At 38.2% G+C, this 13127-nt stretch overlaps 1 long non-coding RNA gene across 1 annotated transcript in view; it reads right to left on the reverse strand.

Moving 5' to 3' along the window:
* LOC106730010 overlaps nt 1–13127 on the reverse strand; it is a 357525-nt gene that overhangs the window by 152627 nt on the left and 191771 nt on the right. Inside the window, exon 5 of the long non-coding RNA XR_004313870.1 lies at nt 6217–6266. This is a non-coding gene — a long non-coding RNA (uncharacterized LOC106730010). The remainder of the gene's footprint in view (nt 1–6216; nt 6267–13127) is intronic.

The raw sequence follows: 13127 nt of genomic DNA on the forward strand, positions 1-13127 counted from the left end.
TGTGATCCAATGTCTGGCTCTACATAAGTTCTTCAGGATAGACCACGGGTCTGCAGAATGGGGAAGAAATCTTAATGTGACTAGCTGAAGTTTTCCTTTCTATGGTGTAATTGTGAGCCCAAAGTAGTAATTAAGATATAAAAATGTAAACAATTTGTATATCCTGCACATCTATGTGTGGATTGAAATCCATTTTTGCTATTTATCTGTCTCTCCATCCATCTATCTATCCATCTATCTTTTTCCATCCTCCATCTTTTCCCAGAAAGAATCTAAGGCAGTTTATAAGTATATATAACCAATCAAAGAATCTTGGTGCTACCATAATAGATACATGAGTGGACCAGATATTACTGTAGTAGAGAATAACCTTTGTTTTGTTTGAGGTTTACAGGGACACAATGACCTAGCCCATGGGGATGGCTGCAAGAACAAAGAATGCCGGCAGCAAGAAGATTACAATTAACCACACCCCCTCCCTTTTTTTTTTTTTTTTTTCTGTATAAAAGGAGACTGTATTCTGACTACAGCAGGATGGCTCTCCAAGACATTAGTCTGTCATCCTCTCAGTCTGCCGGCTTTCCAAATAAAGTCACTATTCCTTGCCCCAACACCTCATCTCCCGATTTAGTGGCCTAAATGCAGAGAGCAGGAAGAGTTTGGACTCGATAACAATTTTGGCGAAGCCAGCTGGGAGCCTTGCTGCTCATGGCCAGCCGGCCCCATTTGGGGAATTTTCAGGTGAGGCCCTAGCCGCTGCCAGGACCACTTGTCCTGAGGATCTTCCCTTCAAAATTCCCTAAAGCGGCACCAGCTGCCCTAGCGCCTGGCGGTTGGAGCAAGAAATTAACATTTGGGTCCGACAGGCTCTGTATAGTAGGGTAAGTCACTCTGGTGTGTACAGCCAGTAACTTTTTTTCCTCTCCGTTTGGGCTTTTTCTCTGGAATAAACCAATTTGTTTTAGTGGGGTATCCTGTTGGTGAGAGGAAACAGTTGTTCGGCTTTTACCCAATTTGGAACCGTTTCATTTGTTTCTTTGGATGCTAGCATTTGTGTGCATCGTTTGTGTTTTGTTTGTCTTGTACTCCTGTCTTAAAAAAAAAAATAGGGAACGTTTCAACTATCCCTAAAGAAGGTTCTTTGAGGCACATTTTGAATAAATGGTCTGATTACATACAGCTATGAACCCATGCTTAAAGGAAAGATGACTTCAGTTTTGTGTTTAGTCATATTATACTTTGTGTTTTTGGTATTAGGGTTTGTTTGTGCCTTTTGTGTCTTTTTGTTCTTAAACTTATAGATATGGGAAATACACTCCATCTGTCCCTAAGGAAAGCCCTTTGGGGCATGTCTTAAATAAATGGGAAAATAAAGCTGTGAGCCTGTGATTAAGAAAAAGATGGTATTTTACTATAAAACTGCTTGAGTAAAGTACACTTTAGGCTCTGGGGAACAGCGGCTGGAAAACGGGTTGGTAAATTACTAAACCATTCTTTGGAAGAAATACCATACAGCCTTTATGAAATCCCATAATAAGGAAGGTAATGACTGACAGGGCCCGGGGCTCTTAGCTATTTTAAAGACCCCTATAACAACTGTCATCCAAGAGCCGCAGGTACCACTGACAGTGGGGTCTCAACTAGTGGACTTTGTAACTTCTAAACTTCTGTCCCAGTACCAATGACTCAACAGCTGTTATGACCCCTGGAATGCAAATTTTGAAAAAGGGAGTAATTTGGAAACAAACAGAAATCTTAAATGTCTTCCATAGAAGTTACTAAAAATGTTTAGCTATCTAGTCAGGCAACTTTGATTTGTTCTATCTGCCAAAAACCCAATTTGAATCCAACCTCTTGTAACTGATGAGTCCTACATTGTTGTATCTGACTCATAGCTAAAAGTTTAAAATGGGAACTATGAGGTCTCTATATTTGTGTGTTTGTACGTACCTATATGTGTGTTGTAGATATGTGGCATTGCCAAAATAAATTTGTAAAAGAGCTCTATTTAATTGGCTTAAAGAAAATTAAATGCTTATTTAAATACTCAGAAATATAAAAGAAACTGGCCAGAATGAAAATTGTGTTCATGTGATCTAAAAAAAATATTCAGTACTGAATCGATAACTAGTATTTGAAGCTAGCTTAAGCCTATTGGTTTAATTAATATAAACATGTCTCAAGATTCATTAATGTTAAGCACAAAACTTCTATTGTACTTAGGTTTAGTAGAAGTCCACTAAGACATTGTCATATCTGTTACAAATTTGTCATCAAGAAAAACAACTTGGAATAACATTCTTGTAAGTAACTTAAATGCAAATGAGAAAGAATTTCTGGGGAAACTTTTAAGGAATGATTATTTTAGGAATGTCGACTCAAATGATCTCCCCAGACATTTGGTAACTTAAAATTTTAGAGTTTGGCTAAATTAAGTTAAATAATGGAAGTTTATTAAACAGCTATGTCATTTTCAGATAAAGTAAGATATCAAAACCTTAATTGCTGAATATTGACTTTCTCTTACAGAGAAACTAAAGATATTTAAAATGAATATTAACAAATGTTTGGTGTCACCCTAAAATATTCTCTACTACTAAAGGAAACATCTCAGTATGCTAGGGAAATAAGATGAATGTTTTCAGTGAAAGAAGGTATAAGGAATGGAATTATATTTTGTTAATGAAAAAAGAATGACTTTGTCCTAAAGCTAGTTGCTTTAGAAAATAAAGGACAAAATAATATAGAGAAAATTGTAAAAGGTTTGTGAAAGAGAAACCCTGAAAAAAAGAATTTTGTACATGGTCTGGATTGGCTAATTTTCTGAGTCAATCTCCAGGGAGAAGGTCACAGGACTTTAACCTTACAAAGTAGCTTGAATTACCAAGAAGACCACACCTTGGATGCTTATAAGACAAAGAGATGGAAAGAGTGACAACTGCTCTATAGAACTGGTCGCCTGGAGGCATCATGTCACCATTCTAAGTCTTCTAATGAACTAAATAGCACAAGAATGTAGTCTAATTATGGTACAGTGAAAAAAATTAACATTATTAAATGTGTATGGAGAACTGGAACCAAAACTCCAAGTTCAACAAAGTACCAAGGAGTTTTATCAGGATCAAACAGTTGTAAATAAAGAGAAAGAGAAAGAGAAAGACAGAGAGAGAGAGAGAGATTTTACTACTGACTAAAAATGCCCAGGAATGTTCCCTGACCAAGGCTGACCAATTCCATTCCATAATCACCCTCTCATTGCCCCTTTTCAGCAGGAAGTAGCCAAGGTGGTCGTCGCCCCGTTTCCCTTAAAACTGTGGAATGGACATTGAGTGGGGAATTGTAGTAGAGAATAACCTGTGTTTTATTGGAGGCTTACAGGGACACCATGACCTAGCCCACGGGGATGGCTGCAAGAACAAAGAATGCCTGCAGCAAGAAGATTACAACAATCAACCACATCCCCGCCCTTATTTTTTGTATAACAGGAGCCTGTATTCTGAGTAGAGCAGGATGGTTCTCCAAGACATTAGTCTGCCATCCTCGCAGTCTGCCGGCTTTCTGAATAGTCACTATTCCTTGCCCCAACATCTCATCTCCCGATTTATTGGCCTGTCGTGCGGCGAGCAGAACGAGTTTGGACTTGGCAACATTATAACTCAGACACCAAGAAGTAGGCAACCAACACAAATTAATAAAGCATGTCAGAATAAGCTAAATCCTTTGCCTAAACTATGTCTATTCTTACTGACCTACAGTGTGTTCCATAATGTTGAACATCCTGTTTTAAGACTGTGTGTCTGCATGTGTGAAATTTTTAATTTTTGCACTTTAAATTTTGTGATTTTTCTGGTTCCTAATCAAGGACCCGACAATGTCAGATCTTGTATTGCACTTTGTGAGATGCATTATATGGAATTCAGCCTCGTATTTTTAAACTGGGGATAATATTTTACTTTATTTGTTATAATAAATAGCCAGTCACACACATGGGTTCTTCCAGATAGAAAGAATGTTCACATTGTTTTTTATATTTTAGGGCACTGTTCCTCAGTTCTGTTCCTCAATTCACACCAGTAATATTAATTGTGAATAACACTTTGGACAATTTTAGTTCATTTTCAAAAAATCTGATATCAGAAGACTATCTTTGAAATTTACAGTTCACTCTCTGATTTTTGGAACAGCAGGTTTGGCCATCACTTCCATTTTGGTGGAACAGAGACCAGTTTCAGTATATGAAAGTGGGTCATATCTTCCTTGACAAATGAGTTTCCTAAAGACGTAGTTTTGTTAAGGAAAGAGCAAAGGAAATAATATATCTGGGAACCATTAATAAATGACTCTGAGGGAAAATATTTTAAATGTATTGTAATAACAATGAAAAGGGCCAAGATTTTTTGTTTTTTGAAATTTTAAGGGAAAGAGTATTGGAAAAATCTTTCTTTGTGAGTCTAAGAATAGGAGAGGACAAGGAATAACCATTTATAGTCATAGTATGTCAAAAGTTTAGACACAGCAATATCTCACAGTAAGAAACAGGCTTAAAAGGGCCAAGTTCTGATTTAACTTCTCCCATGAATTTTTTTCTAGAATTTCCCTCTGAATAACATGAACAAGTTAGGTTTTTTTTTTTCCCTCCAAGAAGTCAAAACGTGTTTTTAGCACCATGTAATGAATGACCGAGCCACCTAATTTGCATGTTCTACACAGATTAGAATCGGCCATCATGTTCCTTAGGCAAAGTATTGCACTGTCTGTGGTTCCAGCAAAGGGGCATGTCCAATTCAGGGAGCTATAATCACATCCACAATGGGTGAGATTTTAAACCTTCTAGCACAAAACGATTTCTGTGAGCAATGCAGTTGGCAGATTTGAGTTCCAGGTCCTTGTAAAACAATGCCACCTGGATTTAAGTTTCCCTATAATCTAACATTTAACACCAAGGACCAACTATCCTCACAAGAGTACCATTTAAATTCACACTTAGTACTTTCAAGTAGTCTGTGTTAAATCTTTCAAGACTATTCTCAACACATAAGAGAGTCATTTCTTGAGATAATGTTTCTCCTGGGCCTCTCAAATCTCTTCCAAATATTATTTAGTAATGGAAGAGTGTTCATGAACACCACAGAAATAAAATGGCATTATTTAAATGTGTGTTCCCATCAGCTACAGTTTTATAAAACTACAAATGAGTTTACTTTTTTGCAAAACTCGTCCTGTAGATTCTCAGCTATGTCTTCAAAATGATAAGCAATATTATGTGAGGTTAGACTTCCGTTTCTAAATGGTAATTTCTGACTAGTACACACCATTTCTGTTCATAGAACGGAAACCCTTGTATAAAATTATCATTTATAAACACATTTGATTCCAGGAAAAAATGTCTTACTTAATACACAGCTACATTTCACAACAGTATGTCCTTTAGTCATAAATCAAGCCCTGATGACAAGTTATGCTCTTTTATAGTTGACTAAGTTCTTTACCCAACGTAATTCCCATATTCACATTACTGACTTAAATAGCATTGTTGTCTCAGATACACAGTTCTGGGCACATGAACTATATAAACTGATTTTAAAAACAAAGATAAAGTTTTGTCTTGTTTTGTTTGGCCTCTCATTCAAATCAACTCTAAGCAAAGCTTTTATAACAACAACAAAAAGGTATACTCATGGAGTTCTGTATAGGAAAGCTGAATTTAGGAGGCCTAAGTATTCTCAATGACATTGTAGGTTATGAACAACTTTGGAGAAAGGTTAGAATCTCAGTTTTCTTGGTTCTTTATGTTATTTACACATACTTTTATTCCTTTCACGGTGTGCATACAACACATGAATCATGCCAGCGTCTCCCTTACTCAGGGCGTGCTCTCTAACTTCTATAAGAACACTAAGCTTTATAGCTGAATTGGTGTATTAAGCATGGCAAGTGATTAATTAAAACATTTTAAAAAAGCCTAGTATTTCTAGATAGTTCAGGATTTTAACATAAACCAGACACAGACTTTTTAAAATTGAAGTCCAGTGGTGACTTACAGTATGGTGGATGACATAGTGATTCAATATTTTTTATAGATTAAACACCATAGGAAGTAGTTACAAAATACTGACTATATTCCCTGTGACTACATTATATTCCTGTGACTTATTTATTTTATAACTCGTAGTTTGTACCTCTTAATCCCCTTCACCTATTTCACTCAGCTCTCACCTGTTTCCCTTCTGGCAAACCATCCAGCAATTCCACTTCTGTGTATTTACCTGAAGAAAATGAAAACACGAATTTGCAAAGATATATGCACCCCAATGTTCATAGCAGCATTATTTACAACAGACGCAAAGATTCTAATGTGACCTTGCCAGGCTTTTCATAGCAGCTAACAAAAAAACTGCTTTCACACATGGTGGGCAACACCTTGTGGGCAAATCCATCTGTCTCTGGCCCTTGAGTCAACAGTTTGCCACTTTCAGGTAGCTGGAGATGTTTGTTTTAAGAGAGAAGTGCTTTTATTAACTTTTTAAGATTACACATGTGAGATCATACAGTATTTGTCTTTCTGTGTCTGATTTATGTCACTTAGCATAATGCCCTCCAAATCCACCCATGTTGTCAAAAATGGCAGAATTTCCTTTTCTTTATGACTGAATAATATTCCAGTGTCTGTGTATGTGCATGTAAGTATGAGAAATACATATTTTTCTGTTCTCTTTATCCATTTATCTGTCAATGGATACTGAGGCTGCTTCCATGTCTTAGCTGATGTCATAATGCTGCAATGAAATGGGGGTACAGAAACCTTTTAGATAGTAATTTAGTTTTCTTTGGAAATATACTCAGAAGTGGAATTGTTGGACTGTATGATAGTTTTATTTTTAATTTTTTGAGGCATTTCCAACAAGTGGCTCACAAATTTACATTTTCACCAACACCGAGTATTTTTTTTTTTTTTTTGATAATAGCCATTCTAACAGGTATGAGGTTTTGGTTATGCATTTCCCTGACGATTAGTGATGTTGCACATCTTTTCATATGTATGTTGGCCACATGTGTGTCCTCTTTGGAAAAATGTCTATTCAGTTCCTCTGCTCATTTTTTAATCAGATTGTTTTTTTTTTAATTGAGTTGTTCCTTGTATTGTTCCTTATATGTTTTGGATATTAATCCCTTATCAGATATATTATTTGCAAATATCTTCCCCATTCCATAGGTTGCCTTTTCATTTTGTTGGTTTCCTTTCCCATACAGAGGCTTTTTAGCGTGATATATCTCACTTATTTGTGTTTACTTTTGTTGCATCTGCTTTTGACATCAAATCCAAATAATCATCACCAAGGTTGATGTCAAGGAGCTTACTCCCTTACATTTTCTTCTAGGAGTTTTGTACGTTCAGGTCTTACATTCAAGTCTTAATTAATTGTTAGTTGCTTTTTGTATATGATGCAAGATAGTGAGGAGTGCTTTTCTTTCAGCTTTATTCCCCAGCTATTCAATTCACTTCAGTGGTCTCCAAGCCATCCCCAAGGATGTCAGGATGTCTGAGAGGTTGCTTCCAAAAATGTTCACAGTAGTCCTTTCCTCCCGGCTTACAGTAACAACCACCCGCGCAGCTCACTGAAATGAACTGAGTGTGATGCCATGCAAACTCTAGAGAGTTGGGATGAAAGGACAGCTCTTATTCCACTGGGGGTACCCAGGTTCCATCATGTGATGGGTTCTGCACGACTAGAAGTGCTTGGTGAAGCGAAGACAGATGTATTATTTTCATGGGCTCAGTCATACAGGAGGTAAGGAGGCACTGCCCCTTAGCAGACCCTCACTGATCATGAGGCTGAGGCCACATTGCAGCTTCTCAAGTGAGTTTCTCAGAATATGCTCACCTTCTTCCTCTTTTGATTTTTTACTGGCCTCCCACCATTGTCATGCTATAAGCCAAGCTTCCTAGCATGACATATAAGCCCCACTTCCTAACCCAAACTGGTTGTTGATTTACTTCTGATGTCTCATCTTTTGTCTTCTCATCCTTTACCTGGGTACCAGTCAAATGTGCATCTCCCTGAGCTACCATTGTTCTGTTAATTCCATAGCTTTGTGTATATTGTTTCTTCTGCTTTTAAATTCCTTATTTCCTTCCACCACATCCACTGACAAGCTAAGTAAAACTTGTCATTCAAAACTTTGATCTGCTATTACCCTCTCTTGATAAATTTACCCTGATCTGTCAGGTGTGCCTCCACTGTATTCGCTTCTCTCACTGATCTTGAAGTTGTTCACTTTTTTGGTTTTATTTTCAACCCTATAGACTGCCACTGTCTTCTCCATGCCTGTTTATCTAGTCAGATACACTGAACTGCTGGAGGGTGAGAATGCTCTCTTTTGTCCCTGTATCTTCAACCCTAGAACACTGATCCTAGATCAATTGTATATCTTTCTAAATGTTGGTAAATAACTAATGGTAATAGCCTCTGTACTTTTCCAACCAATTAGTTAATAAATATTTGAGTGTCTATTAAACGCAAAGCTCCCTTTAGTGTATGATACAAAGATAAATAAGACACTTGTTTTTCATTCTAGGAGATTAAAATCTAGTAGCAATATGCAGGCATACAGACTTTCAGAGGAAAATCAGTGACGTGGGGCTACATTGACCTCTACAGAATAGACCTACACAGTATTTTAAGTATGAATTTATTCCAACATTTTTAAATTGAGTTATTTTTATAGAAAAACCTAAATTTCCATCTCTCGAAAAACTGAAAAAAAACTGGAATCACTGCTTTGCATTCTCTCATGGCGACGCTGGACTAAAGCTGAGAAATAGTGTCTTCTTAGATGGGCAGTTGACCACACTACTGATTAATTTCTAAGTATCTGTCACTAGTTAGCACCTGACTCCAGGCCAATTTAATCCCTTGATTATCTCCTGGCCTCTCTGAACCAAGATTTTATGAAAATAATGTGCTGCTCATATGAGTGAAAATGAATGATCATAAGTGAAAAGTGCAGATTTGTAGGTTTACAGTTGAACATTGGAGGGGAAAACTTATATTGGCTGGGGTGGGAATTTTTATATAAAAGAAGTCCTGCCGTGGTTTGTGTGGGTTGATTACCACAACCCAAATTACAGCTTTGGGAATTCTTAAATATATGTAACCACAAATTACCAACAAATCAAGATTCTAACTGCAGTTGAAAGCTAAGGCTTCCTCTGGCTGACAATTTAGAAAACCATTTATTCAATATTCAAAGTGTCATTTTAATCCTGCAATAATAGCAGAGGCACTGACCTGCTTTTTTCCTTAGTTCCTAAGATGGGGTGAAAAGAGAAAAAACATTTCTTACTGTAGTAGGTGCTGCTGCTAGCCTGCCCAGGTCTCCTTCACTGAGTGGGCACACCCATCCCACCAGCGTCACCACTAAGGGGACAAAGCTGCTGCCTCTCTGGAGAAATGCCCTCTGAGAGAAGCTATCTTCCCCCAGAGAGTCGGCCCCCAGTGACTGGTCAACACGGAATGTGCAGCATGGGCTCCCACGCCTCACAGTGGGACTAACCGTGGTATAATTCATGTTCCAGAACTCCTTGGGGACACATAGGCTGATGCTAGTTCCAGCTGAGATCACATCCTTACTTTTCTTTCCTTGCTCTGTCCCACTTCCCTCCCTTTCCTTCTCCTGGAATCACTTCTTCAATAAATTGCCTTTATAAAAATCTGTTTCAGAGTCTGCTTCTAAGCAAACTGACCCAAGGCACTTGTCACCTTAGTAGATCCATCTGGTTCCCACTACAGGGACTAGAAGGGTTCAAATACGCTGCAGTTATCTGAAGAAGGCAGGACTCTTTGTCCAGCCTGGTATCTCTGCACCTGGGCTCTGTTCAAGGACACCTCCTGACTTGCATCTCCATTAGAAATTCATTCTGCTTTGGTGTTGCCAGACGTACCCTCATATCAAGATACAGCAACCCATTCAGGTCAAATACATACATAAAGTTTTTCCCCAACCCCAGTAAATATAGATTTCTCCATAGGTTCTTAGCAGAAATAACCTACTAAAGAAGCCCAATTCTCAATTCTGGATCAAATAAGGAAAACATGGAGAGCAAGACAGAGGAAAATATTCCCAAGAAAATAAAGTCAAAATAATCAGAAGTTCCTGTAATCACTGAGAAAAGAAAAAGCTGACTCTATAAATTTTCACTTCATCTGGAACATCAGTAATCCCATGAGGAGCAACAATAATTCACTGTTGACATGTAGTCTTCTTGCTTAAAATAGCTATCCATCACTTCACTACACAGAATGGTGAGGACCTTCTTTGACTAAGACCCCAAAGCTATGGATTCCAATGGTGCTGCAATATACTAACGTGTTCTCAGATATTAGAAATGGGGCAGGTTGCTGTAAAGTTTTCAAGGATTCCATTTTTGGACAAGATTAACCTAAGTTTGCATGTGAAGATTCAGGGCACTGCAAGATAAAACTGGCAATAACAGGCAATGATGACATCCTCAGGGTGGGAATTTCCATCTTGAGAACTAGATCCTTAAAAATATCACTGCCAAATTGTAAAATGCAGAAATCTTGCAGTTGTGACAGACCACCCAACAGTAGGCAGGACAGTTAGAGAAGGACAAAATAGTGTTTTAAGAGACAGGTAGGGTTACATCTCAGTTTCTAGTTTCCTACTGCTGGCTATTTACTGAGTTAGTCCTCTTTTGTGAAGCATCTAAACCTAAATGGAGAACCCCTGGAACTTTAATGGACTCTCAGAAATCTGCGTTTTTGATTGGGTACCATGAGAATTCTCTATGACCTACTTGGAGACTGTCTAATGTAACTTGTCTGAAGGAGTGTATATTGGGGGACATACGGCAATACAGTAAGGAACTGTCCTAGAATTTTACAGAAATTCTCTAACTTGCACCTAACAGCAATCCAATTAGTGGTAGGCATTAAGCCAATTCTGTGGTTTAGAAAACTGAGGCCAGAACTTAAGTGATTGCTTTAATTAGATCATAGGTAAAGACTAAATGTTTGACAAGAAAGTTACACCATGAAACAACACTGGAAATATTCGCCTGACGTCCCCATTCTCTACCTCTACCCATTAGAGTAAAGAGAATATCCCTCCAAAGGGTGTCTGTTGGGAGCACTTTGGCAGCACAGTCAGAGATTCCTTTAAGTCTAGAAACTCTGCTCATAAATAGAAGGCAATATACCAGAGAGATAGGAATGTAATTCTTGGAGTTAGGTAAACTGAGTTTAGATCTTAAGTTTCCAAGTTACTAGCTGTGAAAACTTACCTAAGTTTCCTTAATATAGCTGAGATTCATTCCCCAAGGGACAACTATAGTATTTACTTCATAGGCTTATTGTTACGATTAAAATAATGCATATAAACTTAGACCAACGTGTAACAAGTAGAAGACGCTCACAGATGGTGGGAAAGAAGGGAACACATTGATCTTTCTCGCATTTCCTTTCCTTCAGGTCTCTAGTGATGATGACATACCACCAGTGTGATCCTCTTTTTGGTCTGCCTCCATTTAGATTCATGTTTTCTACTAAGGCGATAGTCCCTTATTGCTTAATTTCTGTTTTATTTCTTATCATCCAGCACAGTTTATGAGGTGACCAGATGTTCCTCTTAAAACACAACAAATCCCACAAAGTGGGGAAATACTGTCTGTAGTTTGCCTCCAAGACAAATCACTTCTAAAACACATATTTGGAATGATCTATTTTATAGATTGGGGACTCCAAGTTTGCCTTGCCTGGGGACACCTGGTCACTCAACAATTCTGCCTGGGCCTGTGTGCCTGTGGTGCCCCATTGGACCCAACCCACTATACTGAAAGGGGAATGGCTACTCTTGCCCCTGGAAGGCCTGATGATGCTGGAGTTGGGGAAAGGGTCCAGGTAACAGAACTCAATTTCCAGCAGTAGGCATCCCTCTGCTTGAGAAAGATCATTTCTCTTCCTATCCTTCCTGCAAATACTACCCCAGATACAGTACAATAAAATTCTTAAGGAACTGAACTCTCTGTGACGTTAATTCTATGTATCAACTTGACTGGGTCATGGGTACCCAGATAATTGGTCACACATTATTCTGGGTGTGTCTATGAGAGTGTTTTCTGATGAGATCAACCTTTTAATTGGTAGACTCAGTAAAGCACACTGCCCTCCCTAATGAGGGTGTCACTCTTCAATCAGTTGAAGGCTTGAATACAACACAGCTGACTCATCCAGGGGTAAAGGGGACACTTGGGTCTTGAGCCTGACAGCTTTGGATTGAAACTTCACCCATTGGCTCTTCTGGGTCTCCAGCTTTTTGACTGTAGATCTTGGGACTTGTCAGCCTCCCTAATCATATGAGCCAATTCCTTATTCTATAGACACACACACATACACACCTCCTGTAGGTTCTGTTTCTCTAGAGAACACAAATACATTATCAAAACTTAGGTTGATGTATTTTAAAATCTGTTCATTGTAAGTAAGAATACCTGGGAAAGAAAATGCCCATTCTTTTCCTCAGAGATTCCAGTCTTGTATTTGAAAAGGGAATAAGGCACAAAATGAGGAAATACCTTCTTGCTAGCCTGTCATGTGGGGTGTGTATGTAAGAGTGTGTGTGTATCTGGGGGAGGAGCTACAATGGGATTTGGCTTCTATGGACTAAAAAGAGAAAATAATGAGAACCACGAAAACAGAGCTATATTATTTTATGATATTTCATACATTATTAAGATGCCACTTTACTTTTTCAAGAGCCTATTTGGAGTAAGTGTGAAATGTGATTCATGCTGAATTCACGCCAAAAGAAATAGGCTCTAGCAGGGTGGGGGCAGGGCCTTTTATCCAGGAAGAATTTCTCTGATTATAGGAAGAAAAAAAATGTTGACATTTCCCTCTAGTGGCAGAAAGGAAATAATACTCATTGAGGAGAATGTAAGACTAGAGGGCTTCAGCAAAGAGAAGAGGCCTCCTTCCTTCCTTCTTTTTGAATATAGTAAGTGGTTGCCAACTGTAATCTATGCTTTGCTCAGATAAGGAATGCCCTGCATCAGAGAATTTGTAACTTAACTGGGAAAGGTTTGGTCAAAGGAAAAGAGAAACTTG

This window comes from Camelus ferus, chromosome 21 (assembly GCF_009834535.1).
Source record: "Camelus ferus isolate YT-003-E chromosome 21, BCGSAC_Cfer_1.0, whole genome shotgun sequence".
NCBI lineage: Eukaryota > Metazoa > Chordata > Mammalia > Artiodactyla > Camelidae > Camelus > Camelus ferus.